This window comes from Mus musculus, chromosome 18 (genome assembly GCF_000001635.26).
Source record: "Mus musculus strain C57BL/6J chromosome 18, GRCm38.p6 C57BL/6J".
In the NCBI taxonomy this organism is placed as follows: Eukaryota; Metazoa; Chordata; class Mammalia; order Rodentia; family Muridae; genus Mus; species Mus musculus.
Window position 1 is genome coordinate 45,735,481 of NC_000084.6, and position 27,484 is coordinate 45,762,964.

The following is a 27,484-nucleotide window of genomic DNA, read 5'->3' on the forward strand; positions in this document are numbered from 1 at the left end:
GATTGGGAATTCCTCATATTAAAAGTGAAAAAAATAATGTAGATCATTAAGACTCGGTACTAGCAAGACTGTGTTTTTCTTCTCTTAAAGTGCCACACTCCTTCCCTCTGGTGGTGTCATTATGACACCTTTTAAATATTTTGTTAAAATCTTATGGATTTTTATTATTTTAATATTTTTAAACTTCCTTTTAAACTATCTGATTCTAATGGGACACAATTCACATGTAGGATAAACCCCAGCAAGATACAAACCATACCTTCTTTTGAAAACTAAAACATCTGCTTTTAAAATAGTCTCAACGTTGTTTTTCTACCCAGGCAATTTTAATCTGTGATATAGAACTAAGTTGCTGGGTAAATGGGAGTCTAATTCCCATTGTAGATGCTAAATAAGTGGAAACAATTCAATTACAGTATTAATAGGTAAAGCTTTGGGAAATTATTAGGGATAGGTAAGGTCTATCAGGATAGAGTTCCCATTATTCAATATAAAGGAAGTACAAGGAGAGAACACACACATATGCACACACACACACATAAATATACGTGCAAACACATACACATCTTGCATCTACTCTGTGATATCCTTGGGACTCTGTCAGCAAAAAAAGCCATTGGAATGGGACTTGAACCTAAGACCAGAACTATGAACAAAGAATCATGAACCAAAGCAAACCCCATTTATTTACTTAATTATTGAGAATTAAACAATAAAACTCCTAGCATATCTATTGTGCTATGAGGTAGGACGTTTTCAGCCACTTTCCCCTTTGGATAGCTAGGTTAGCAGTTTCATACAGTTTTCAAATTCTCATCTGTTCTGTAACCAAGTGCATTAATTCCTGGCAGAGATCAACAATGACACTGAACAAATTAAGAAGGATATTTCCCACAAGGTTTGCTGAAAATTTACTTTAATCGGCATATTTGATCATTTTTGCTAGTGGTAACATCTTGTACCATTCTAGGGAACAGACTAAGGTTACATCAGAAAAGAAGCAGAAGCACCATATGAATGCCAGCCACAAGGGACTCTGCTCCAACACCCCGGACACTCAGCAGGAGAGGCCAATCAAAGACTCACCTCTGATGAAACAAGACTTCAGAGCTGAGATTTTAGAAAGCTGTGTTTAAATATCCTATTGAGAATCACTCAAATATCTGACTCCGTGAACCGGATGTCTCCTTTAGAGTCTTGTTAAAGTCAATAAAACCCTAGTGACCAAACTTCTCTACACTGATTTCAGTCCCATCATGCTGGAGTAAAAAAAAAAATGTATTGCAAGATTTGAATTCCTGACTGAGTCCTTCCTCCAAGGGTATGTGCTCTCTCTGCTTTGCAGCCTGGATAACTCTGACTGTACCTGGCTCTCAGACACCAGCCTCTAGTATTACTAGAATGACAGCTAGCTAAAGACAGGGAAGAGCAGCAACTATATCCTATCTTAGGGTCAGAAAAAACAAAAAAACTGAGATGCTAACCTGAACATTACAGGGAAGGGAGACTCTCAAACTCGGTTCAATATGATGCTGCTTCCTCCAAGGTGTTAAAAATATTCACTAGCAGGCTTCTGATTGACAGGAAGAACTCACAGAAGAGGATAGTAGGTCCTCACCTGGAATTATTCCCATATAGAAATGACCATGGAACATCCTAAGTGAGGGCTGGGAATAGAACCAAGGTTGTCTGCAAGAGCAGCAAGTGCTATTAACTGCTGGGCCATCTCTCTGGCCCTATATTTTCCATCTGTCTTTTAAAGTAGGCAGATCTAGACCTGGGGAACATCACTGAATTAAAGAGCCCATCATCAAGAGTAGAGGTTTTGAGAAACTGATCCTAACTTAAAAGCTTTAATTAATTGCCCTTCGTCTGGCTACCAACAGATTATGCTTCTGCTCTTGGCATTACTGTCTTCATAAAAAATACATGGTGGAAATGTAAAGAGATGAAAGAGAATGATAGATGCACTCACATTTAAAGATGGAAGGGTGTGGAGAGGAACCTTTTCAAATACCACGAGGGAGAAGAGCCTGGCTTCTTTGCCATTCAGAGAGTGCTCACCACAGCCCCTGCCCATTTGCCAGACTGAGCTTGCCTTTTAGCCTCCACTGAGCCTTACAACAAACTAATTTGGGACAAAGACACAAAAAAGGTTTCTAAAGTTCACCACAATCTTAATCATTGTTCTCCTTCATTAAATATTAAAGCTAATAAAGCAATATGGCTAACTCTGGCATATGAGGATCTTTTATAAAATAGATTTTGTTCAGATCTGCTCTAGGTTTGCAACAAAATTGAACTTTTTGCTCTAGTCAATGAAACTGCACATGACACTGCCTTACCATCTAATGCTTGTAATTTATGTAGGAATTCTTGGTGTCACACATTTTGTAGGTATCGACAATTTTACAACATTTTACTTCTTCCATAGTTATACCTTTTTTACATTGTGAGATATATATATAAAACAATACAGTATTTATTTTTCTGATTTATTTCTTTCATTTAGTAATATGCACTTAAAGCTACTCTGGTCATGGATTGATATTCCTTTCCTTTTTGATGTTGGGAAAAAACAACATGACGTTGCCTAGATACACCACAGTTTATCTAGTTGCCCACTAAAAGACATTTTGCATGCATTCAAAGTTTACCAATTATGAATAAAACTCTACAAACATCTGTGTGTAGATATTTGCAGGTGTTTGTGAGATTATAACTTCTTATCTCTCTGGTAAATATCAAGGACAGCTCTTGCTGCATTCAATGATAAATTTAGTTTTTCATAAAACTACCAAACTATCTTTCTCTGTACCATTTTAACCCCCTACTAGTAGCCAGTGAAAATCACTGCTGGTCTATGTCCTTTGCAATGGTTGGTTATCTGTGTATCTGAGATCTAGAAGGCCCCAGAAATGTGCTTCTAACCAGGGATGTCCTGAGAGGGTATTACTTCCTGACAACAAGATATGAAGAAGCAGGAAGCAAGACAGGGCCAAACCAGCCAGCTAGTGCTGACAGCATGCCCAAACAAATGCACAGAGCAAGAATGAAAGAATTTTACTAATGCTTCAAGTTGAAATTTTTTTCCTACTATTGACTAACAGAGAATGGATATTTACATAGACTCCATAGAATACCTTGGCCTTGAGATTACTTACTTTTTCAGAGAGTAAAGTTTGACTTTTGTCTTTTTTTTTTTAAATATTTTTTATTATTACGTATTTTCCTCAATTACATTTAGAATGCTATCCCAAAAGTCCCCCATACCCTCCACCCCTACTTCCCTACCTACCCACTCCCATTTTTTAGCCCTGGCATTCCCCTGTACTGGGGCATATAAAGTTTGCGTGTCCAATGGGCCTCTTTCCAGTGATGGCCGACTAGGCCATCTTTTGATACATATGCAGCTAGAGTCAAGAGCTCCGGGGTACTGGTTAGTTCATAATGTTGTTGCACCTACAGGGTTGCAGATCTCTTTAGCTCCTTGGATACTTTCTCTAGCTCCTCCATTGGGGGCCCTGTGATCCATCCAATAGCTGACTGTGAGCATCCACTTCTGTGTTTGCTAGGCCCCGGCCTAGTCTCAGAAGAGACAGCTACATCAGGGTCCTTTCAGCAAAATCTTGCTAGTGTATGCAATGGTGTCATCGTTTGGAGGCTAGTTATGGGATGGATCTCTGGTTATGGCAGTCTCTAGATGGTCCATCCTTTTGTCTCAGTTCCAAACTTTGTCTCTGTAACTCCTTCCATGGGTGATTGTTTCCAATTCTAAGAAGGGGCAAAGTGTCCACACTTTGGTCTTCGTTCTTCAGTCAGGATAGAAAAAGAAAACTAAGGGGATTCAGGAAAGGAAGTGTAGGTTTATATTTTAACCTACAGCAATAAAGGTTCTTAAATGCTTCAACCTCTCTTCTGGCCCACTACCCACAAGAGATAGTGGAAAGGAAAGGTTAATAGGGAAAATGGGGATGTGGACCTGTTTAAAAATATTTTGGGGGGCAATTTCAATCTGCGATATCAGGGTATCAGTAGTTCAGTTCACAGGAATCAGCAGTGGTAGCTCAATCCACTTGTGAACATCAGTCATAAACCAGCAATGGCAGTTCAATTCAGAAGAAATCTTGATGTGCTACCAATCCACCCGAGTCTACACAAGTGGCAAAAAGCTGCCAGAACATCATGAATTCTTTGGTGAGTTTTGCTCTATGAAGTAAAAACAATGTTCAGCACAGAGGGCAAAGCGAACCAATGGCAGAGCCTCATCAATGAAGACTAGCATTAGAAAAGCCCAATGAAGACCAGCAGAGTGGCAAGGTGAACCTATGCCACACAGCATCGTCCACTGTCTGTTGAGTTACATTTATATTCTTTCCAAACGTCACATGTCCTCTCAAGCTTCCACTGCACAAAACATCACATGCCCTTTTTTCATGCAGCTTCCAGAAAACAACACATGTCTGTTCTCAGCAAAACATCCTCCCTTGTGTTGGCTTCTGTAAAAACATCCTCTCATGTGTCTGCTTCAGCAAAACATCCTCCCATAAGACAGCTTCCAGAGAAACATCGTATGACACAGCAGAGTCTCCAAAGAAACCAGAAATTTCCACTTAGGAAAGGACCGTCTTCCTAAAACTTGATTATATTACCTGCTCACTGAGAATAAGAAACTTCAACATAACTAATAAAACCAAGATGACCCACAGAAACCATATTTCTTTCTTAAGGGAAATCCCAAAGAAGTATTAAAATGACAAGCACACTATGTTCATAGAGGTTCAGAATTTTGCAATCTTTCAGCTCAATCAGCACTTCCCTCTCGTCCCAAATATGAACATTGTGCTTCATAGATCTACCTTGCAATTTCATTTGTGAAAGAAAATGTTTAAAAGAAAAATAAAAAAAAAATCTAGTAATTTTTCAATTTATCTACAAAACTTTGCTTAATCTTTAAAATTGGTCATGAATTATATCTTTTGATCAATACAACTTTAAATGCCGGATAATCTCAACTTAACCCGTTTTTTAGTCTACTTATATTTTGAAAGAACAACAAAATAAAAACAGCACAATAAAAATTTTGCTTTTTCCTTACCTTCACAGGATTTTCCCCTCCATAGAACACCCGATAAGGAGAAGTCACATTAGATTGAAGCTCATATTGATGAAATTCATCATCACCTGTATTATAATTTTTATTTTTCAAAATGTTCTCCTTCCCCAAAGTTACTAAAATGGTCACAATACAGAAAAATCTCTAATATATAACATAGATTGTGCTGTGAATTATGGTATCAATACTTCATAAGTTGAAATATAGTACCATGATTATAACTATTTTGGCTCCTATGATTTGTTAGGTTATAAATTGTGCTCCTCCCTTCTCCCCAGGGTTTTTGGCCACTGGCCCAAGAGGACTAAAGTTGCAGAGTTGATGAACAGGGTCTTGGACAGCCCATGAATACTACTAGGATCAGCTTCAGGAAGGTAGCTCTACTTTAATTGATGTGAATGGAGGGCTGTATAGTTTTTGGGGAATGAGGTAGAGATTTCTAGGGTGGGTAGATACTATTGGTTACAGCTTAGGGTACCAAATGCCTTATTTGCATGGAGAGACATTCCAGGAATTCCAGGTGCTTGCTAGACAGGTTCTTATTGGGATTAAGGAAGCTGCATTTGTAATCTCACCAAGGCTAGATGACATTTCACAGGTAGAAGGTGGGGATTTGGGGTTCCCCAGACAGGGTCAGAGAAAGAGAAGCTCTGCTAGTAAAGAGAGTCTTCAATTTTGTGCAGAGGTCAAGAGAAAGAACTGTCCAGACAATGGTAGACTTCAACATTAATTAGCAGGGCCCAACAATAAATAATGTCACTAATCATTACAAGGATGTGTTTTCACCTTGGGAACACTTGTAATCTTCTGATAATGACATTGAGTTTGACCCATCCACTATTAAGTTAGTCTATATTGGAAAGAATCTTACCATGTATCGTGTTTCTGCAAGATTGCAATGATCCATACTGTTGCTTTGCAAGTACTTCACTTCATTCTGATTATCCAGAGAGAGGAAATTTCTAGAACAATAACTGTTGAGTCAAGACAGAATTACTCATTTCACTAAAGTAAATGAGTAACAATATAGAGGAAGCACTGTAATGACAATCAGTTATGAGGGCAAATGTCTACATAGAATTTTCACATTATGCTATGGGCAAATGCCATGTGCTCAGGGGTAAAGAGGAAAGGTGTCAAAAAGGGAAGATGAATGTAATAGAGAAAGGATATAAAGAGTCTTTATAGTGAAAGAACAAATCAGGGCAAGATAGTGATAGCATGACAGTGTGTTACAGTAAAGACACAGAAAAAGAGGTCTTTTGGATAATGGTGGGTTAAGGCAGGATTGATATAGTAGGCTTGTAATAGCAGGCAAGTCAAGTTGCTAGGCTATTTTTTAAAAATCAATGAACAGCAAGAAAAACTCAATCAATTATAGAGACCACAGAGAAAAGTGAAAAATCGGGATTTTAGAATTCTCAGAAATGACAGGAATAGGCAATTTAAGCCAAAGTAAAGACTATTAAGTCTAATACAAGAGTAGACATTCTGGGAAAGCGTGAATCATACTCAGAAAAAATACAAAATATAACCACTAACAACTTGCAATCTATGGCGCAACATACAAGCTTATATTTCTTAAAACAAGACACCAGAATCTTTTCTCTATACATAGAAGCTTGTATCCTTGGAAAAACAAGTTATAGTTGGAAAAACTGCTAGAGGATCTACTAATAGTTCCATGCATACATTACACTGTGTTGCTTGAGTTCAAAATCTATTAAATTGTTTTGTATTTTGCTAAATCCCCAGTGCTTAATACTCAATGTTTCCAAAGGCAGTCCTATTTTTAATATAAAATAAGACATACTAACTCTATGTGTCAGAGAGTTCTCAGACAAAAAAGAAATAAAAACGGTATACATGGAATTGTGTAAATCCTATTTTCCATTTCTTTTTGTTGTTGTTGTTCTGTATCACCAAATGACAGCATCTATTCTAATCCAGTGTGTGTTTATGAGTGGAAATATATTTTTGAACAATGCCGACGTTTTATGCAATAGAAGCCCAATAAATTTTGTTTGAGGTGTAACAGCTCTACAATCTGGATTTTTTTTTTTACATTAAAAGCACATGCATGTTATGATTTCAGACATTCATATGCACACGGAGAGAAGGAATGGCAAGGAATGCCTGCTCTGGATCTAACCATGAGCTGAATAAATCCCAAAAGGGAACGTTCCAAATTCTACATTTAATCTGAGTAACTGAGAGGCATGAGTGTAAACAACACCCAGTGGGCTGAGAGGTTAGTTAGATGACACAGTAACCTACTTTCCAAGTTGTGGCAAGTACGTGTAAGAATGAACATAAGTGAAGAAAACAATAAGAAAGTAGTGCCCTCTCTCTCTCTCGCTCTTTCTCTCTCTCTCTCTCTCTCTCTCTCTCTCTCTCTCTCTCACACACACACACACACACACACACACACACACACATACACAGCTACTGTCTACATCTTCTGAAGTGCTGAGCAGTCGTAGTGCTGAGCAAACAGAATACCTTTTCATGGAGCCAGACCTGGCTTACAAAGGGCTAGACTGGCATGATATCACCCATCATAGATGTCCCAGATAAATATTTCTCATTCTTTCATCTCAACTCACAATAATCTCATTTTTTTTCTTCCTTAACAACATTGATTAAACTAGATCAGAGTCAGACTTGAATTTGATAGAAGCCCTCTTCACAAACATTGTATCCCTACACAGCTCCCCCACCACAAACCCCTGATACATTCACATATACACACAGGCACACACACATATGAACACAGGCATGCATGTACATGCACTCATGCACACACATGTGTATGCATACACAGACACATACAATTATATACACACACAAGTGAACATAGGCATGCATGCACATGCACTTACACACAATTATACACATACACACACACACTCAGGCATCATTCACAGCAAAAGAAGAAGGAAAATAAAATCTAATTATTAAAGACAAATCATTAATGCCATTTATTGCTAGAATGACAACAACAACAACAATAAAAAAAAAACTTTTCCCTTAAAGAATAAGGAAGAAATGCTAACAAGTAACATGCTCTCATTTTCCTCTCTCCTACAACTGTCTTGTCAGTATGACTAAGGAAGACAAAATAAGGTAGTCTGTTTCATTTCCAAACTGTTGAATGATTATTTTGTTCCAGAAATTGCAGTTCCAGGCTATAAACACTGCAAAGATGGCAACATCTGAGGCCAGAACCACCACTCTGTGCCTCATTCTCCACCAAGGCCTCCATACACATTAGTTCTGGTCATCAAGCTGTCACAACAGTTGGCAAGATGGTATTCAGTGTGACATCGCCAGACAAGGAAATTGAAGCTCCAGCAAAATTCTAAGCACCTCATGAAACTTAATGAACGTCTTATCCATTTGAACAAATGAAAGCTTAAATTAGGTTGCTCGAGATCGGGGTGTTAAATGTGTATACCATTCAATTGACTCACCAGCATTGTTCCCCATAACCTTTTTTTACTCCCTTAAAAAACCAAATCCTGGGCAAATGAGGTAATAATGGAACGTTACACTGAGTTTTAGATGACGCGATGAGTCAGCAGTTCAGAGGAGGAGATCTCCGAAGGTCAGAGGGAAACATCCCACTTTGTAAATGTGACAGTATAAAGGCATGCTAGGACCTCCAGCTCTGAAATGTGATAACATGGTGTGTCCCACTGAAACTAAACAGTGTGACCTCCAAAGAGGCACCTCTAGTTCAAGACTCAGACTGTAGGACCCTTCTTCCTAAGCTACACACTGAACCCAACCCAGTTTCATGTCACTGGACTTTTTAATCTATGTACTTTAGAAGTATTTAGAAAAGAAACTCTTGCAGGGAGGTAGAAAGCATAAGGCTGTATCTAAAATTGTATTAACATAGGCTATTGAAAGAGAAAATGTCAACAAAAACTTTATGTCTATAAAACCCAAAACTATGACATCCAAAGATACTTGACTTAAGTTATTTGGATCATTGCCTCGATGACTTAGTATGAAGACTGATGGAGGTCATCTGTAGGTATCTAAGAAGGGGTAGAGCTTAGGTGACTGAGCAAGTCCATCCCTCACTGAAAGCAAAGCTACTCCCAAGATGACTTAACACTGAAAAGTTCCCATGAAGCAAAATAGACTCATCAGGGACAGTGAAAGGAACAAGGAGATTTTGACTACAGGTTGCTGTTGTGGCAGGAGTGATGGTCAAGACACTCTTTGGGAATCTGATTTTGTCATGTATGAAATTAATAAAGGTAAACAATTGGTAATTCAGTTTGGTTGTGTTTAGGGATTGAGGTTGGGTGCTGAACTTCATTAGCATTTGCTCTTACAGTCTCCAATTTTTATCTCCCTGAAATCTAAACAAGTGAGAAAAGTAGATGATGTTGGACTTCTAAGATGAGAAGGAAAACCCCAAGTTGCCATGAAAAGGCCAACACAGCAATGTGTCTTCAGACACAGGGAGTGTGCATGGGCCTCAGGAAGTAATTCTCAAGTTCACTGAATTAGGAGGGGAGTTTTCCCTCTCTAACATTAAGAGATTTTCCAGAGAAGAGTGAGTAAAACATATTACCCCAAAACCTCTGGGCGCTTTCCTCCAGTTTGCCCTCTTCATGGCTGTTGGATGTGATACTGGCCAGTGCCGAAGCAGGAGCCACATATTCTCTGATCTGTGGGTCTCACTGTATTTGAAATTAAATATTTTCTGGAAAATTCCATCCAAGCGTCAGGATGAATACTGACCTATGCCCATTCTTTTACCAACCATTTGGAAATATAAAGAAACCATCAAATACTGCTTTATTCAACTAAAGCCTGGCCTTGGAACTGAGGCTGGCTTAGGCCCACAGCAGTGTGCAAAGAAACACTAATAGCAGAGAGGTATTGGATGGCTATTGGGAGAATAAACTGATACACCATAAAGATCTTCACAATGCCATATCATTTTAGAGAGATTCACTAGATCAATGATCCATTACTATTAAATTGGATACTTCCCAAGCTGCCACTTACCTTAAAAAGTGTGCTTAGAAAATTAAGTATGATGCTAAAGGGGAATACTGTCTCTTTATGGTATCTGATGACTTGGTATGAAAACATTATATATCAACCTGACCTTGCCTGGCAGACAACTCACTTCCACCTCATTGAACACTGAAACAAATACATGATGAGGATCTGAGAGATCGTGGCCTGTCAGGTTAAATAATTCCACAGGTTAGAGGCGATGGGTCTATGAACCAGGCAGATACAATGGGAACAGTGAGAAGGGGCATTCGAGGCAGGTATAACACATAGAACTGGCTGCTTGTACTGACTGATGGATGTAGGAGATAAAGAAAATAGAAGAGTTGATAAAAGAAGAGGAAGTGAGGAGAAAGAATATTTCCAGATTAGCCACGAGAGAAGATAATGAACTATAATTTATGTTTCTTTAAGTAGGAGAGTTTGGAGTTGAGATTGGACACCTCCCCAGAGGAACCATTTTCTGAGAAGACTGCAGAGCCAGAGAAGAAATACTAAGGACAGATCTCTGAGGAACACCAATCTGTGAGGGAGAAAGAATCCAGGAGAATTGCACAGAGCAAACCAGGGAGTAAGAAAAGAGATGCATCCTCAGCTTTAGGAATTAAGAAGTACTTAAATAAGAATACTATATCCTAAATGGAAGAAGTCTGACATTGTTACTTGGGATAAACAATGAAAAATATTCTAGGAATGTAGAGAGGGATTGATGCTAAAGTGCTTGCTATGCAAGCATGAGGATATGATTTCAAATCCCCAGTACACACATAAAATTTTCAGTGTGACACCTCACATTTGTGAAAACTCTGGCCACTGTAGGAAAGAAAGCAACATGAATAGCTTTTTCTGTATGATTCCAAAATGCTCACTCATTCTCTTCTCTTTTTCTTTTAAATGCAAACTTTATGACCTCTGTTTGATGTTTGACGTTCTTACAGAGATAGAGTAAAGAATGTATTCACCAAGTAGTGTGCTGAAAGCAGGTAGAAGCAGAAATCAGTACTGGGAGCCAGAAGAGAAGGGTGAGGCTACACAGAGCTGATGTGCTCCTGCAACTGGGATGCAGTAGGCAGCCCGGAAACAATGTTGGACACAACCATTCCTTAATTTGAACAACTCAGTATTTATATTAGGGTCTGAATCTTTTGGGAGAAAAGGAAAATATTTTTAAAAAAGAAAAGAAAAAAAGCTAAAGGGAGGAGAAAAGCATTATGAAAGCAAATAAAATGTGCTATGGAGCCTCCAGATGCAGTTTTGCTGTAATCAATCTACCATGTAGGCAGATGTACAAATTTATAACTAGATAGTTTTTGCAGAATGAAACTCAGCTTTATTCCTGGACTCTGCTCTTCTTAGTACATCATCTTAGCCTTTCTACATGGCCCTGATCTTCCCCACACAAACATCGTCTTATACCTCTGTAAAATGTGTCTCCTGAAACTGCTGTGTTCCGAAGAGTTAGGATGTTCTTCAGTCTTGGGGAAGGAAAAGAAGAGCTACCCATGGAAGCTATCTACCCCAAGAGTACTTTGGAAATCTTGGCTTCAAAAAGATTCTCCCTCAAATCTCTCACCATAAGGTCTCAAGGGGCTAGATAATGCTAACATTAAATACCTTTGATGACCTCATCTTACCTGCACAGTCATCTCCTTGTTAGTCACGGCATTTTACAAACAGCTATCTCCTGTGCTCACTACAGTTTCAGGAAAATAATAGTTGTGTTGATGAAGATCAGGGTAGACAGAAAACTTAAGACCTGGGAGAAAGAACGGAAACCAAGACAAAAAGAAACAAAACCTCCCAAGTTGACCACTGTCATTGCCTTGGTTATGTGCCTTAACTAAGTGGAATGGTGTAGCGCTATCACTGAAGACAACCCACACTTTAGTGATGGGAAGAAATCTATCTCAAACAATCAGGAAACTCCCTTCCTGGGATGTAGAGGCTTCTGGGTAAGTAAAGCCATCGGTGGTTTTAATGATGCTGGATCCTGGATGCTAAATACCAACCTGCTAAATAAAATGTAGCTGCTGACACAAAATGGCACAGCTGTTATGGTATAACTCTCTGATTTTGATCCTGCTCCACAGAATGAAATTTTATGCCTGGTAATATAGTTCTGGTCAAAAGCCCATGCTAGGGAACTTGAAAGACTCTAGGGTAGAACCTCCTATTATTATTTTTATAAATGGTCATGTTGTTAATGTTCCTTCTAAATATTTATGTTTATACCCATAGTCTAGTTTGTTCTTATTCTTTGTTAGAGAAATTTTTATTGCAGTGGACAACAGTCAATGGAGAGACATATAATTCTCAAATACTGAAACTAAGAGACTGGTTGTTTAGCCCTAAATGACACATATATAATAACTCCTCCATCACCAAGTCTCTGTAAACATCATAGAAGAGAGAACAGAAAGAATGTAAGAATTGGAGAATAGGGAGGAGTGCTATACAATAAAATCCTGTCTTCTAAACATGACACAACTATCACAATCATGAACTAAGATCAACTGTGTTTACCTGCACAAGACCTACACAAGATCAAGCCAGGCAAACTTCTGACACAGATGGGGCAGATGATTGCCAACTCCATCCCATACTAAGGAGCTATTGGCAATGAAGAGTTGTTAGAGGAAGGAGAATCAATCTTTCTTTCTTTCTTTCTTTCTTTCTTCCTTCCTTCCTTCCTTCCTTCCTTCCTTCCTTCCTTCCTTCCTTCCTTCCTTCCTTCCTTTCTTTCTTTCTTTCTTTCTTTCTTTCTTTCTTTCTTTCTTTCTTTCTTTCTTTCTTTCTTTCTTTCTTTCTTACGATGTAGCCACTGATAGGTTCCCCATGCTTTAGTGGAAGGTTCCACACCCACGCACACATGAGCAGCACTAACTCAACTTAATGAGTTACCAAAAAAGGGAAACGAAATTGCAAGTAGGGTGTGATACAGAGTATTTTTGGAGAGTTAGAGAGAAGAATAAGGGGTAAATATGACCATACTTTATCATATACAAGTATGAATTCTCAAAAATAAAGAGATCCCCAAGCCAAACAAAATTACTGTGTGGAAAGCAGATATGGGTATGAAGACCCACCCCTAGCTAAGGACATATTGGCTGTTGATAAGTGCTAAGAGTAGAAGAGTTGTTTTTCTTTAAGGGTGTGGCCCCTGGTAAGTCAACTCCTCTCTAGTGGAGGGCCATACAACCAAGATTATACGAACAACACTAATTGGACTTATTGGATTTGTGAAAAAAAGGAGGAAGGCACAAAACTGAATGGGTAGGGTTCATGAACAAAAATTAACTCTAGATGGGCAATGGACTAATTATAAAATATAAAACTATAAAGATTTTCAAATAAATGCAAAAGAAATTCTTAACAATATGGGTCCAAGTCATTTAAAACAGAAGACATAATCCTTAAGTGGAAAATCATTAATTAGATCTCATCAAAATGTCAAAGTGGCTCTTAGAAATACTACAAAGAAAAGGAAGGTGTGTAGACAATATGTGAAAGAACATACCAAGAAATGATTTGTCCATGAAATAGATAAAGGGATCCCACAACTCCTCAGGGAAAACTTAATAACCAACTTAGAAAAGAGGTGAAAAAACAAACAGCTAGCTCATTAAAGAAAACTTCCAGACAAGCACATAAGGAGACTATTTTTACTGGTAGCCATTAGAGAAACTCAGACTACAACTCACATAAGATGTAGCGTATACACCTAAGAGAGTGGCTCAAATGATATACAGTAATACAGTCAGTGATCCCAGGAATACAAAAAGACATTTATATGTTGCTGGTGGGGAATGTAACTAGTAAAGCCACTCTAGAGAAAAATGATGATGGCTTCTTAAAAACATGAAACAGTCTGTATTCAAGCCTGACAATTGCACTTCTGAGAATGTATGTTGGAGAAAGAATAATCTTTAGAGAAAGAACCATTCAGAAAAATGTTCATAGCATCTTTCTTCATAACAGCTTAACCTGAGAACCACTCATATCTTTGAATGGATGAATGAATGACATCCATAACATGAACTTTTCTTTAATGAAAATAAAGTATTGAACTTAAAACAACACAGATGAATTCTAAGGTGTTTCACTATATAAGCAAAAAAGGCCAATTTTAAACTTATTTTTGTTTCCATTTATCCAATATTCTTATGATAAAAATAATAAACATGGAAAACAGATTGATGGCTACCAATAGTTAAAATTCTTAAAAACTAAACTTAATGTATAGTTTTAAAAACATTGTGTAAAAGCTGAAAAGAATTCCTAAAAATTATACTAAATGAAAGCATTTGCCTACTGTAAAAGGTAATGGCTTTGATCCTAGAATTTTTTTTCCACTTCAATAGTCATTTTTAATTTTACTACAAAAATAAAGATATGATAATATTAACAATAGGCAATTCAATCTTTTCACAAAATGAGTACATGTTCCCTTTTCTCTTTCTTTTTAATTAGGTATTTTCTTCATTTACATTTCAAATGCTATCCCAAAAGTCCCCCATACCCCCCCCCCCACTCCCTACCCACCCACTCCCACTTCTTGGCCCTGTCACTCCCCTGTACTGGGGCATATAAAGTTTGCAAGACCAAGGGGCCTCTCTTCCCCATTGATGGCCGACTAGGCCATCTTCTGCTACATATGCAGCTAGAAACAAGAGCTCCGGGGTACTGGTTAGTTCATAATGTTGTTCCACCTATAGGGTTGCAGATCCCTTTAGTGCCTTGGGTACTTTCTCTAGCTCCTTCATTGGGGGCCCTGTGATCCATCCAATAGCTGACTGTGAGCATTCACGTCTGTGTTTGCCAGGCACCGGCATAGCCTCACAAGAGACAGCTATATCATGATCCTTTCAGCAAAATCTTACTGGCATATGCAATTGTGTCAGAGACCCTAGAATTCTATACCAAATAGAATAGCATTTCAGTCATGAGGGAAACATAAAATATTTTAAAGTGTACAAAGAAATAAAAGAAAAACTGGCAGAAATGATCATCTTGAGGTCTAGCATATTTGATTATTTTTAATGGTTATTTATTTTACATTTCAAATGTTGTCCCCCCCCTTCCTGGTTTCCCCTCTGCAAACCCCCCTATCCCATCCTCTTTCCCCTAGGCTCTATGAGGGTGCTCCCCGACCCATCCACCCACTCCTGCCTCACTGCCCTAGCATCTATATAATATATATATAAAAAAAGTTATACACACTATTGATTTTTGACTCCAGCAACTGTAGAATACTAAAACTAATTATAGTAGAAAATAATACCAAAGGATAAATTTCACTGAGAAAGCGAAAAAGTGTATTATTTCTCGAAACCTTCTTTTTCTCTGAAATGTAGTTATTACAATATTTTCCATTTGTACATGTTTGCTCTAATCACCCTGCTTCATCACAGCTTGTATGGGTTTCTGTTCATCATCTCTTGTAGGTCAGCTGACTTATTGTCAGGAAAAGGCTGCGAGCACTTTTGGTTTTGGTTTGAATGACAACTGGTCTCTATCTCATCTATGCAACTCTATCATTATGGTTTGAAGTAGCCACAGATGTGTAAATAAAACACGGATGGGTTCCAAAAACAATGTGCAAAAAATTTGAATTTTGTATCATTTTAATGTAACACAATAATATTCTTTTCTTCATTTTCTTTCAACAACCTTAAAAATATTTTTTAAAGAATGCTTTGCACCCAACCAGTGGGCAGAAGCTGGTGACCCCTGTGGCTGAATTAGGGAAAGGCTGAAAGAAGCTGAGGAGGAGGCTGACCCTGTAGGAGGACAAGCAGTCTCAATCAATCTGGACCCCTGAGATCTCTCAGACACTGGACCACAAAACAGGTAGCATACAACAGCTGATATGAGGCCCCTAACACATATACAGTAGAGGACTGCTGGGTCTGTATTCAATCACAGAAGATGCACCTAACCCTTAAGAGACTGGAGACCCCAGGGAGTTTAGAGGTCAGGTGGGGTGGTGGGTGGGGGATAGGGACATCTTCATGGCCACAGGGTAGTGGGGAGGAGTTATGGGATGTGGAACAGTCAGAGGGTGGACAGGGGGTGGGGGAAATAAAATCTGGAGTGCAAATTAATAAATTAATTAATTAAAATGCTTAGGAACTGTATTGAAGCAGTGAAGGCTTGAATTTTATCTGCAGGCTGTCCTTTACTAACTGGTCTGAGCAGTGGTCCTCCTCAGCTGTCTGTCTATCTTGCCCTAGAAACATTTGATTTTCTGGGTTTTTTAGCTACTTTGTTTTCCTGCATTTCATCGTCAGCATCAGTGGGCATTTCAATAGTTGCTTAGTTAGGAATTCACACTGGTTTATATAATTCTATTTGAAATTCTTTAAGTCTGTCTACTAGTCCCAATGTAGAGATTTTAAAATGATTTCCAGGGCTGAAGTGATAGTAATATGTCCATTGCTTTTTAGGTTATTGCAGTATATCCCAAGAATCTAGTAAGTTAGTTTGAACTGATTATTTCTTAATCGTCTGACTTGTAGGAGATGTTGAAACCTTAACTTTGGGTTCCATTAAGCTGAAAATTTCTTTAATTATTCCAAATTGCCCCAGTGACCAGAGATAAGAAAGTGTTGAGAAGATAACGTATGAAAAGCCAGAGGGTTCTAACCAGATTCTTCAGGGGAAATAGAAAGTATACATCACACTTCCATGGCCTTAGCTACACATATAACGTAATAGACACTTTCCTCCTGATACCATGCCCTAGAATTCCTACCACAAAGAAAGTTCTATCTCTACTCATAATCTCTCTCTCTCTCTCTCTCTCTCTCTCTCTCTCTCTCTCTCTCTGTGTGTGTGTGTGTGTGTGTGTGTGTGTGTGTGTGTGCACCACAGAATCCTATTTCATAATCAAGTAGGCGTGGTTCAGATTGCAGCTGGTCAAATTTCAACTGTGTCCTTACCCGTCCTGTATCGCTCTGTGAAGATATACAACTATCCAGCCTACCCTCTCATGTCTTCACACATAACATTGGCAGTCCATGTTGTTTGTTGCCTTTGAAGTCTCTGATCTTCTGCATTTAAATTAGATTCATCTGATATATGTTGCTCCTTACTATGAAGCTTTACCATGTGCCTGTTTCCTACAAAGTATGCATATACTGTATTAAGAAAACTATCTTCTCAACAATACTCTTCTCATATTCTCCTCAAATGTATATACCTAATCCTCAGTGGACTTGGTTTTTCTCACTCATATTTCCTTCTACTTTAAAATTCCTACCACACAGAAAATCTCTCACCCTCCAGGTAACCTCATTTAAATCAAGTGACTAATTCTAATATAAAGCTTCAGATAGCTTTGTAAAAGGAGGCTAATTCCCTCTATATACACTGGATCTTCAAAAGTTTATTTATCATATTTGAAAGCATTTAGGGATAATTAATTTTCTGAAATAGAACTTGGAGGCTTAGTTTCTAATTAAAGCAATATTACCAAAACCCTAGTATCTGACAGTAATGATGCTAATCTGATTCTAGGGGATTGGAAATATTCCAAGCCCTTACTTCTCTAAATCCTATTCCAATTCCTTCTTGTTTTCTCTTGTAGTTGAGCTACAGACAGTGTTCACAACATCCCCGCCCTCTTGAGGATTTATGGTCCATTCAGTTTATTTGGAATGTTGTATTTTCATGTTTCAGCCCAATCTCTTATATTGGCTATCATGTTGGTTATTAAGCAATCTTTGGCCATATGAAAAGAAGATCTGACAGTTTTGAATTCCAACAGGTAATGGGTGCATGTGTGAACAAGTAGAAAAATGACCCAGAACTCTGTAAGCAGGTATCACAACAATTCAGGACCTGCCAGTCAAACTTGACTAAGAAGATAGGGGGCTGTAAGTATCACCAAATTATCTTGTTCTCAAGTCTTTTCCCACCAGGCTTGCTACTCCTGACTCATCCTTTCTCCAGCAGTGGAAATGCTGACATCCAAGAGTCAAGTCTGATCCTTCTTTTTCCTTTTCTCCTACCACTTCATTATCAGTGACAATCATTAATTCAGCCTATAAAATATACTTTATATTCATCTATTGCTAATTTCCATGCTACTCCCTTCATCCAGGACACCAGCATTTCTCCCATTAAAACCCACTACACTTTTTCAATTGCATTCACTATTATTCTCCTACATAAACGCAGTTGATCATCTTTAACAAAAAGTCAGAAGTCTTACTTTAAGAAAAACATACTTTTAATGGGATACAGGTAGAAGATAGTACAAAATCATATAGGCTACAAGGTCAAGGACAAAGGTTCCATCTTATGTTGACTTCCTTTGGTCTCCAGAATTCCCAGCAGTACATCACATTCAGGCATTACATATGTACTCCATATTTATATATAAAAGCTCATTTTGCAGTTGGGTCTTACACTGCCATTCCAGAAATGCCTGCATGGGCTGCCACTCTACACATTACATTGGTAAATGGTCTTGATGCATCTGAGATCACAGAGAAGCTCTCCATGGAGGCCGAGCTGTGCCTCATTTCAAATCTAAGCATGTTTGTCTCTTTCAAGTTCCCTTATCTGGGGATGAGCTCTCTCCTCTGACTCTGTGAGAGGAAGGGAAAAGAATAAAATAACCCAAGAGTAAAGGTGCTGTGCCCTTGAGAAGAGCTAGAAGGTAAACTATTTCCAACGGATGTTACAGGTGTTTGTCCCTTCATACAAGTAGTACCTGCATTGGGAAAGAGATTCTGGAAGCTGAGCCATGGGATGCTCAGCTATGGACAGAAAGTTCAATTAAGAATGTCAGAGGATGGGGTTGGGAGGAGTGGGGGATAGAGGGGAACCTGATCTGGCATTGGGTGAGGAAAAAGGACTAAAGCCTTGAGGGCCAGCAGAAAGAATGTAAACAGACAACCTCAGGAAATAGCAGGTTGGGAGGACATCTCAGAATGCACCAGAGACCTAGGAGGTGAGAGACTCCCATGACTCAAAGGGATGGGCCTTAGATGAAACACCTGACAGTAGGGGGAGGGAACTAATAGAACCCATCTCCATCAGGAAGACAGTACATCAAGTGAGGGATAGGGTTGCCATCCAACAGTCACATCTCTGACCCATAATTGTTCTGGTCTGAAAGAATTACAGGGATGGAAATGGAGAGGAGCCTGAGGAAAAGAAGGTCCAGCAACAAACCCAAAGTGGGATCCAGCTCAAGAGGAGGACCCAAGGCCTGACATTATTGCTGAGGCTATGGAGTGCTACAAAAAGGGACCTACTGTGACCTCACTCTGGAAGACTCAACAAGCAGCTGAAAGAGTCAGTAGCAGATACTTGCACCCAACCAATGGACAGAGTCAGCTGATCCCTGTTGTTGAATTAAGGAAGGCTGAAAGAAGCTGACGAGGATAATTCTGTAGGTGGATCAGCAGTCTCAAATAATCTGGACCCCTGAGAACTCTCAAACACTGGACCACCAAACAGACAGCATACACCAACTGATATGAGGCCCCCAACACACATACAGTAGAGGACTTCCAGTGGTCTGTGTTCATTTAGAGATGATGCACCTAAACCTCAAGAGACTGGAGACCCAGGGAGTTTAGAGATCAGGTGAGGTTAGGAGTAGGGACATCCATGTAGAGACCGGGTGGGGTAGGGAGGAAGTGTGGGATGTGGAGCAGAGGGTGGGTGGGGGTTGGTGAATGGACTATGGAATATAAAAAATAAATAAAAAATAAAATAAAATTATAAAGATAAAGAATGTCAGTTGATAGCCTCAGCTTCATGAGTTGGTTGCTGCTGGATGTTTACAGCCCTGATTTGATGATGTGGCATTTCTATTGTTATTTGTTCTTGTACATGAAATGCTCACCTGATGAGACACTCCTCTATTGGAGACTCTTGTCTATTCGAAGCTCCAGCAGGCTGCATTACAGAGGCCTCCCCACTTATTTCTGGTGGGTGACTTGAGCACCTGATTTGATGCTGTTTTGCCACCTATTTACTCCTTGCTGTCCAGTCTCTTGCTTTGGCTTGCTGTATGCTTACTAAACCCACTCATTCAAAACGGAAAATACAGCATATCATACAAAACAACGGCATGGATTTCCAGTGTCTATTGTAATATGTTCCAAGTGCTGGCTTGTACGTGCTCTGTCACTAACCTTGAAGTCGGATGTCTGACATGGTTGTCACTGAAGCACAGTCAGTGTGTTTGCAAAGCAAAGCTCTCTGTAAATCTTCCAGAGGAGAGCCTCTTCTTACCTCTTTTAGCTGAGGACTGATGAATCCCTTTTGCCTCTGACCACCTCATTCTAGCCATCAGGATCTCCAGCTCCCAGCTAACCTTCACATTGTCTTCTCCCTAACACATGCGGACTATCTCTCAGCCTCTCACTTGTAAGGCTATTTTTGATGGCATTCAGAGTCCATCATGATAATCTAGTATCAACTCCCCATCTTAAGATTTTTACTTAATCTTGTCTTCCAAATGGGTTTTGTTTTTTTTTTAATCCAATAAGGTCACATATAGGTTCCCTGAATCAGGACCTCGTGCGACTGTGGTGGTACTTTTCAGCCTACATCATGGCAGCTACAGTTTTTAATTTGAAATAATCCAGACAGACATTGGGCCCACCTAGTCCTTGAACTAAACTTTCAAATGCACAATATAAAACTCATACACTGATCAGTACAGATGTGGATGCTTAGACTCAACCATCAGACTGAGCTCCCCTGGTGGGGGAGCTGGCGGAAGGGCTGGAGGAGCTGAGGGGGATTGCAACCCCATGGGAAGAGCAACATCAGCTGGTCGGACCACCCAGTGCTCCCAGGGACTAGACCACCAATCAAGGAGTATATAGGGAGGGATCCATGGCTCCAGATACATAAGTAGCAGAGAATAGCCTTGTCAATGTGAGGGGAGGCCCTTGATCCTGTGGAAGTTTCATGCCCCAGTACAGGGGGATGCTGGAGGGGAGCGGCAGGAGAGGGTGGGTGGGTGGGGGAGCATCCTCATAAAGGCAATGTGAAGGGAGGAGAAGATGGTTGTGGGATGGGGGGCTGGTGGATGGGTAATTGGGGTATCATTTGAGATGTAAATGAATGGAATGATTAATAATAATAATAATAATAATAATAATAATAATAAACAACTCATACACAAAAGGGGAGAGAAGAACTAACATGCAGTTGTTACTAAGGAAAATATGCCTTCACTTTCCAACTTACCAAAATGCCCACTTCACTGAACCCTCTGACAGATTCCACTGCTTGCAGAATAAACTCTAAAATCCTATTGCAGCCCAGAAATCCAGTGTGCTCTAACAGCTTCTTTTTCTCTGTACTCAGTTCATCTTATCCTTCCTGTGTTCAGCAGCTCTCTTAATACATGGAACCTAGAAAGCACTTCCCACCCAAGTCTCTGTCAACGCTGCCTCCTCCATCCAGAATTATCTAACTCCAGATTTATTTTGCCAGTTTCTACTTTTTATTCATGTCTCAATGTGATCCCCCCCCCCATAGGAGCTCCTCTACTTTATTTTCGACTACCTCTTTGTCTGATTTTTTTCTCATTTATTTATTGTCTTAACTATTTATTATAAATCTTACTAGAATATAGATTGTCTGGTAGAAGCCTTTCTTGTCTTTGTTTCCTAAGATATTCCAATGGTTTGGCATAGAATACTGACTTTTAGCATGTAATCACAGTATAGGGCTGGAGAGATGGCTTAAAGGTAAAGAGTGTTAACTGTCTTGCAGAGGACCTCAAAGTTCATTCCCAATACCCACTCAGGGAACCCACAACCACCCCTTCCCCAAAGGTCCTGACATCCTCTTCTGGCCTCTATAGGCATCCTCACACATGCTGTATATACTCACATAGATATACACATATACATGAGTAAAGGATGAAAACATATCTTTTGAAAAAAGTAATTGCATTACAATTGAGGAGCAACAATAAACATACTAGACTCTTAGTCAACGTTTGATGAAAAAAATCTATAGAATATATTTATAAGGGGATATCAAAAGTTAGCATTATATAAACCTGTAAAACACCCTTACACAAAACCCAAAGAAAGGAGGTGGCATCTGCGTAAAAGCATTCTGGTGTCTTAGGATTAGATCGAGCTACATCTCAGAGGAAGAGAAAGCCAAGAATACAAAGAAATTCTTAATTTATGGCTACATCTCAACACTGTGTATACTTTTCACAAGGAGCAAGCGTCTTCAGAATAGATATAAGTGTATGCTCCTGTGATAAAATAGTAATGCATTCGGAAGCTAATGTGGTTATTTTCTCTATGAGGATATTTGACTTTGGATAGAAAAAAAAGAGAAAAGAATGCTACAGTTCTTGCTATACTACTTTACAATTTGAGCTATAAAAGCACTTCAAAATTACCTTCTAGGAAGGTCTCTTAAGAGGCAGATTGCAAAAAGGGTGGATGTGTGTTCTACTTTGTAACATGCAATCATAAAATGATTATAATGGTAATATCCCAACAGATAAAGCTCTTCAAAGATAAAAATCATCATATTCCAGATAGCTTTTCCTGGTGGATGAATGGAAACAAAATCACTCAGCAAGATGCTACTTCTGCACGCCCTTGAGTTCTAATGCTTCACCACACTTAAAAGTAATTCAAAAAGACCCTTGGTATAAACCAATTTCCAATCTCGTGTGACATTGAGTATTTAATACAGAAGATAAAATGGACTACCCCAAACAGACTCCACCCAAAGTTCTACCTAGCCAAGGTCACCAGTTCTGCCATGCTATACAACACTGCCTCCATCTTTACTTCCTAACTCTTAAATCTTTAATAATCACAAAAAGACAATGCCACAAATTATCTCTCAAGGTGTACTCAATTGTTGGATTTGTTAATATTTACTTATCTGCGATATCCAAGACCATGTTGTGATGCCTAATGGAAGACTCATGTAAGATGTATGAAACAAGGTCTCAGGCCAAGTAACAGACTGATGAAAACTTAGAACTAATATGTAACCCCATGGTCCTGCTTACTTTGGTCTTTTATATTGGGGAGTATGGCCCTACTTTCCACTTTGGTTAGTCACATACATAGGTATTTTTCATATAGTATCATTTATAAGCAATATAAATTCTAACATATTTCTGAATACTCCTCAAGAATCAGAGGCCAGGAAATTCTGACATGAGTGTTCACAAAACCACTAGAGTGGACCACAGCCACCAGGGACTGAATTTCCAGCACATCCTCAGAATGCTCTCAAGACATCATCAGTATAAATTAATGACAGAGCTTATCCCGCCATCTTAGTATCCCTACTTCTGGTCACACAAGAAGTAATGGTACCCAGAGTTTTCACTTACATATCCTAAAACCTACCCAAAACCTATCACAAAATGCTTTCTATCTGGAGAGCAGCTTGGTCTGATTTCTTGGAAAGGGTATATAAAATGTCCATGACTGTGTCACTAAGTACCACCTCTTCTCTTTCTAAAAAGAATGTCTCCACTGAGCATAATGTAGCCTTTATGAATTTTTAAACTGGCATGCTTTCCGATTTTTTCCCTCACTAAAATGGAAAATGGGCTTCTGAGGAAGCTTTTCTGAGCCTTAGAAATTTTTAAAGAGTGTGTTTCCTTATTCCAGTTCTAAGTTTAGCTCCATAAGAATGAACCTAATCATCTCATGCTCTAATCGTTACAAGACACACACTTCTGGAAGCTGTTGCTAAAACGCCAGTTGCCCTCTGAAGACTTCTTCCAAGGAAAGCAGCTCTTCTGTGGCCCATTGCTTTTCAGAGCTAATGATGTTAAAGGATCTTAAACAGGGTGAGTTCTCTCGAGGGGAAAATAGGCCTCCTGATACCATGTTTGTTCCATCTCCAGATGCTCGGAGATCTCATGCCACTACCACATGCTCCAAATTCTAAAACAGAAAACAAATAACTGTTCTCAATGAACCCTATTGTAGGATTTTGTTCTCAAAATATCTATGAAAAGCAGTATTGTTAAATAAAATTGCATGAAAAGTAGTGTGAATAGAGGCTGCCACACCTCCTTCTTAGAGGCCAGTGTTAATATCCTTAGAGTTCCATGTGACTTGAAGAATAAGGCCAGGGCCCTGGGCATGGAAGAGACAGAGTCTAGGCCTATGTTGACCAATTATCATGAGTACTTGTAGACAAAAAAATAAAAGTTCTCCTAAAACCAAATATGACTTGGGAAGAAGTAGGAATGCATTTATCATTTTTAGCAACATGAAGTGTCATGGGCACAGTTGAGCAAATTCTAACCAGTCCCTCTATTCCACTCTCTCAGGCATCCCACCTGCCAACTATGTTTACTTTAGTGGAAAGAAGAACATACAATAAGAATTGCATCCCAAATTAAACTAGTTCTGCCTGCCCCCACATCATCCTGCTGTAGAAACAATCACAAAAGAAAACTAAATACCTTTCTCTCTTGAGACCCTGAAAAGAAAGAATAATTGTACTGAGGGTTTCTTGAGAAGGTAGTGCAATGGGACATCATTAAGGAAATCTTCCCAAAGTTCTTAGTTATATGTTCATCTTTCTCCCCAGCATCCTATTTATCTCTCTGTTCCTCTCTGTCTTCAAGCCCATGGCTTGAACTTTCCTTCTGTTCTCTCTTCTTTCATTCTTCTTATGTGAATTTGCTTTAGTCTAAACTTGAATATTTTCATTATTATAGCTTTCTTTTTGGCAAATAGACACAAGTTTTCCCCCTACATCTCTCTTGCATAAAATAGAGGAGATCTTTTGCTAACAAGGAGCTGAGATTGGAGGCAGGAAAGGCCAATAGATGTGGACAGAATAAAGGGCATATATACTACCTCAAGAAAAGTGTTACTTAGATGGGACACCCTAATCCTCTAAATAGATGTGACTATCACTGGTGAACTAAGTGTGTGCTGGCCATTTCCTCACTGCTAGCACCACATACCTACAGGAACAACATTAAGGAGTTTGTTTATGGTTTCAGTCCATGGTCATGTTGGTCCTATGCATTCAGGCAGAGGATCAAGGAAGAAGAAGGGAATGATGGATGCAAGAGAACTATTCATTTAATAGGCAACTGGGAATGGGAGGGAGAGAGGAAGGGAGAAAGGGAAGAAGGAGAGAGATCAGCTCAGGATAATATAACCCCTCAAATTCATCCCCAGTGACCATCTTCCTCCAGCTAAGTCCAACCCCCAAAGGTGCCCTGTAGGTTTTGATTTTTCAAAACCTACTTCAATTAGGGTCCTTAAACACTTTAACCTCCCTTCTAGTCCATCACCCATCAGAGGTAGTGGAAAGGAAAAGTTAATAGGGCAAAGGAGAATGTGAAACTATTTAGAAATAGTTCTTTGGAGTGATTCTAATCTTCATTGTCAGGATATCAGCAGTTCAGTTCACAGGAATCAGCAGTGGTAGCTCTATCCACTCACAAACACTATTCATACATCATCAATGGTAGTTTGATTCAGAAGAAACCACAAGCCACTATCAATAGGCCCAAGTCTGTGGAAGCAGCAAGAAGCTGGAATATGACGAGAAATTCTTTGGTGCATTTTTCTTTATGAAGTCACAAGAAATGATGAGCAATGAAGAAGGCAAGGCAAACCAATGCCACACAGTGTCGTCAGCGAAGACCACCATCCGAAAAGTCCTACAAAGCCCAGCAAAGACTGGCAAGACAAACCAATGCCACACAGTGTCGTCCATTGTCTGTTGGGTTATATTTATACTCTCTCCAAACACCACGTGTCCTCTCAAGTGTCTGCTCCATGAAACATCACAAGACCTTTTTCCAGGCAGCTTCCAGAAAAACACTATGTGTCTATTCTCAGCAAAACATCCTCCATATGTTTGCCTCAGCAAAACATCCTCTCATATGACAACTTCCATAAAAGCATCACATGATACAACTTGAGTCTTCAAAGAAACCAGAAATTTCCACTTCAGTTCCTCAAATTTTCAAGATTTGAACCTGTAGCAGACATTTCAGACTAAAACCATAACAGGTAAAAAATGGAGTATGAGAAAATGACTATAGAGTTTACCACTTAGGGAAAGGCAGTAAACTCTGAGCTCATGCACAAGGTCAGCTGAGCAGACATATTAGTGGGGACAGCAGGAAGTTGAAAGTGAGATCAGCATCTGGAAAGAAGGGCCCAAACAAGCTAGAGAACATCTGGAAAGTGGAATACTTGATTTAAAAACAGAGGCAGGGGGATGTTGGTCATACATAGAAGCGTTACAGACGTGAGGACTCTCATAAGGAGCAGTAACCAACATAGATTCAAGAAACCAAAGCCCATGTTCTAAGGGAAAGTGACTGTAGAAATTCATAGCCAGAGTAATAACCTCAGTATATTTTTTTATGTATGAGTTAGGATTAAAATATAATAGTGGCAGAGGAGAGCTATAGACCATATAGTCTTTCAGGCTTCAGGGATCACTCAAGTCTTAGTATCCTGGCAAGCAGGTCCACTTCCTGCCCTGTAGTGAGTCACTGAGGACCAGAAGTTAAACTCTCAAGAGGACCCATAATAATTGATTCCCCATGACTGTGTCTTCCATGAACCTCAGGCATTGGTGCTTAGAGCTACTGGGAGTGCTCAGAAGCACTGAGAAACAGAGAATAGCCCTGCCTCTTATCAACAAACAATACTGCCGTATGACAGCCAGATAAGAGACTAAGTGTGGTGATCATGAGTTTCAGGAGTCATTGGATGGTTGTGCAGGTACTTCCTTCTTTCCTTTTTAAGAGTTACTAATTAGGCTTTTACCAGAATCTTGGTCTGACCAAAACTATAAGAATTTCAAAGCCTATATGAATGGGTTTTAGGTCAAATCTGAAACGTTGCCCTCATGGTTTCTTCTTCCTGGCTCTTTCCTATTCAGAAAACCCCAGTTTAGTTCCCTGCAATTCTATCACCAAAGACAAATGATGACATAAATGTTTCAACCTGTGACACTGTCACATGATGGCAGAAGCACCTCTATTCTCCCAGGTATTTGTATTGAAAGTAAGGTCCACTGAGCCAGAGAAGGAGCACTGAACACTAAGAAAGATTTCTGACCTTTCAAAGTTGGATCTATAAGGCAAGGAGGAGCAGAGAAACATCAGGATAGGAAAATTTCCCATTCCTTCAAAACTGACAAAGCAATCTGCTCAATCTACCTTGAGGTGTAGCTGATCTTAAATCTATCTTCACCTATCTAATCTATCCATCTCCTCATCTATCTATCTAATCTATCTATCTATCCATCCATCCATCTACCTGTCTATCTGTGGAGATATAGGAAAGAGAAAGAGTGAGTGAG

At 39.2% G+C, this 27,484-nt stretch overlaps 1 long non-coding RNA gene across 1 annotated transcript in view; it reads right to left on the bottom strand.

Annotated features, from left to right (window-relative positions):
• The window catches only part of A330093E20Rik (RIKEN cDNA A330093E20 gene), a 361,774-nt gene that overhangs the window by 51,994 nt on the left and 282,296 nt on the right, over positions 1–27,484 (bottom strand). The window lies entirely within an intron of this gene.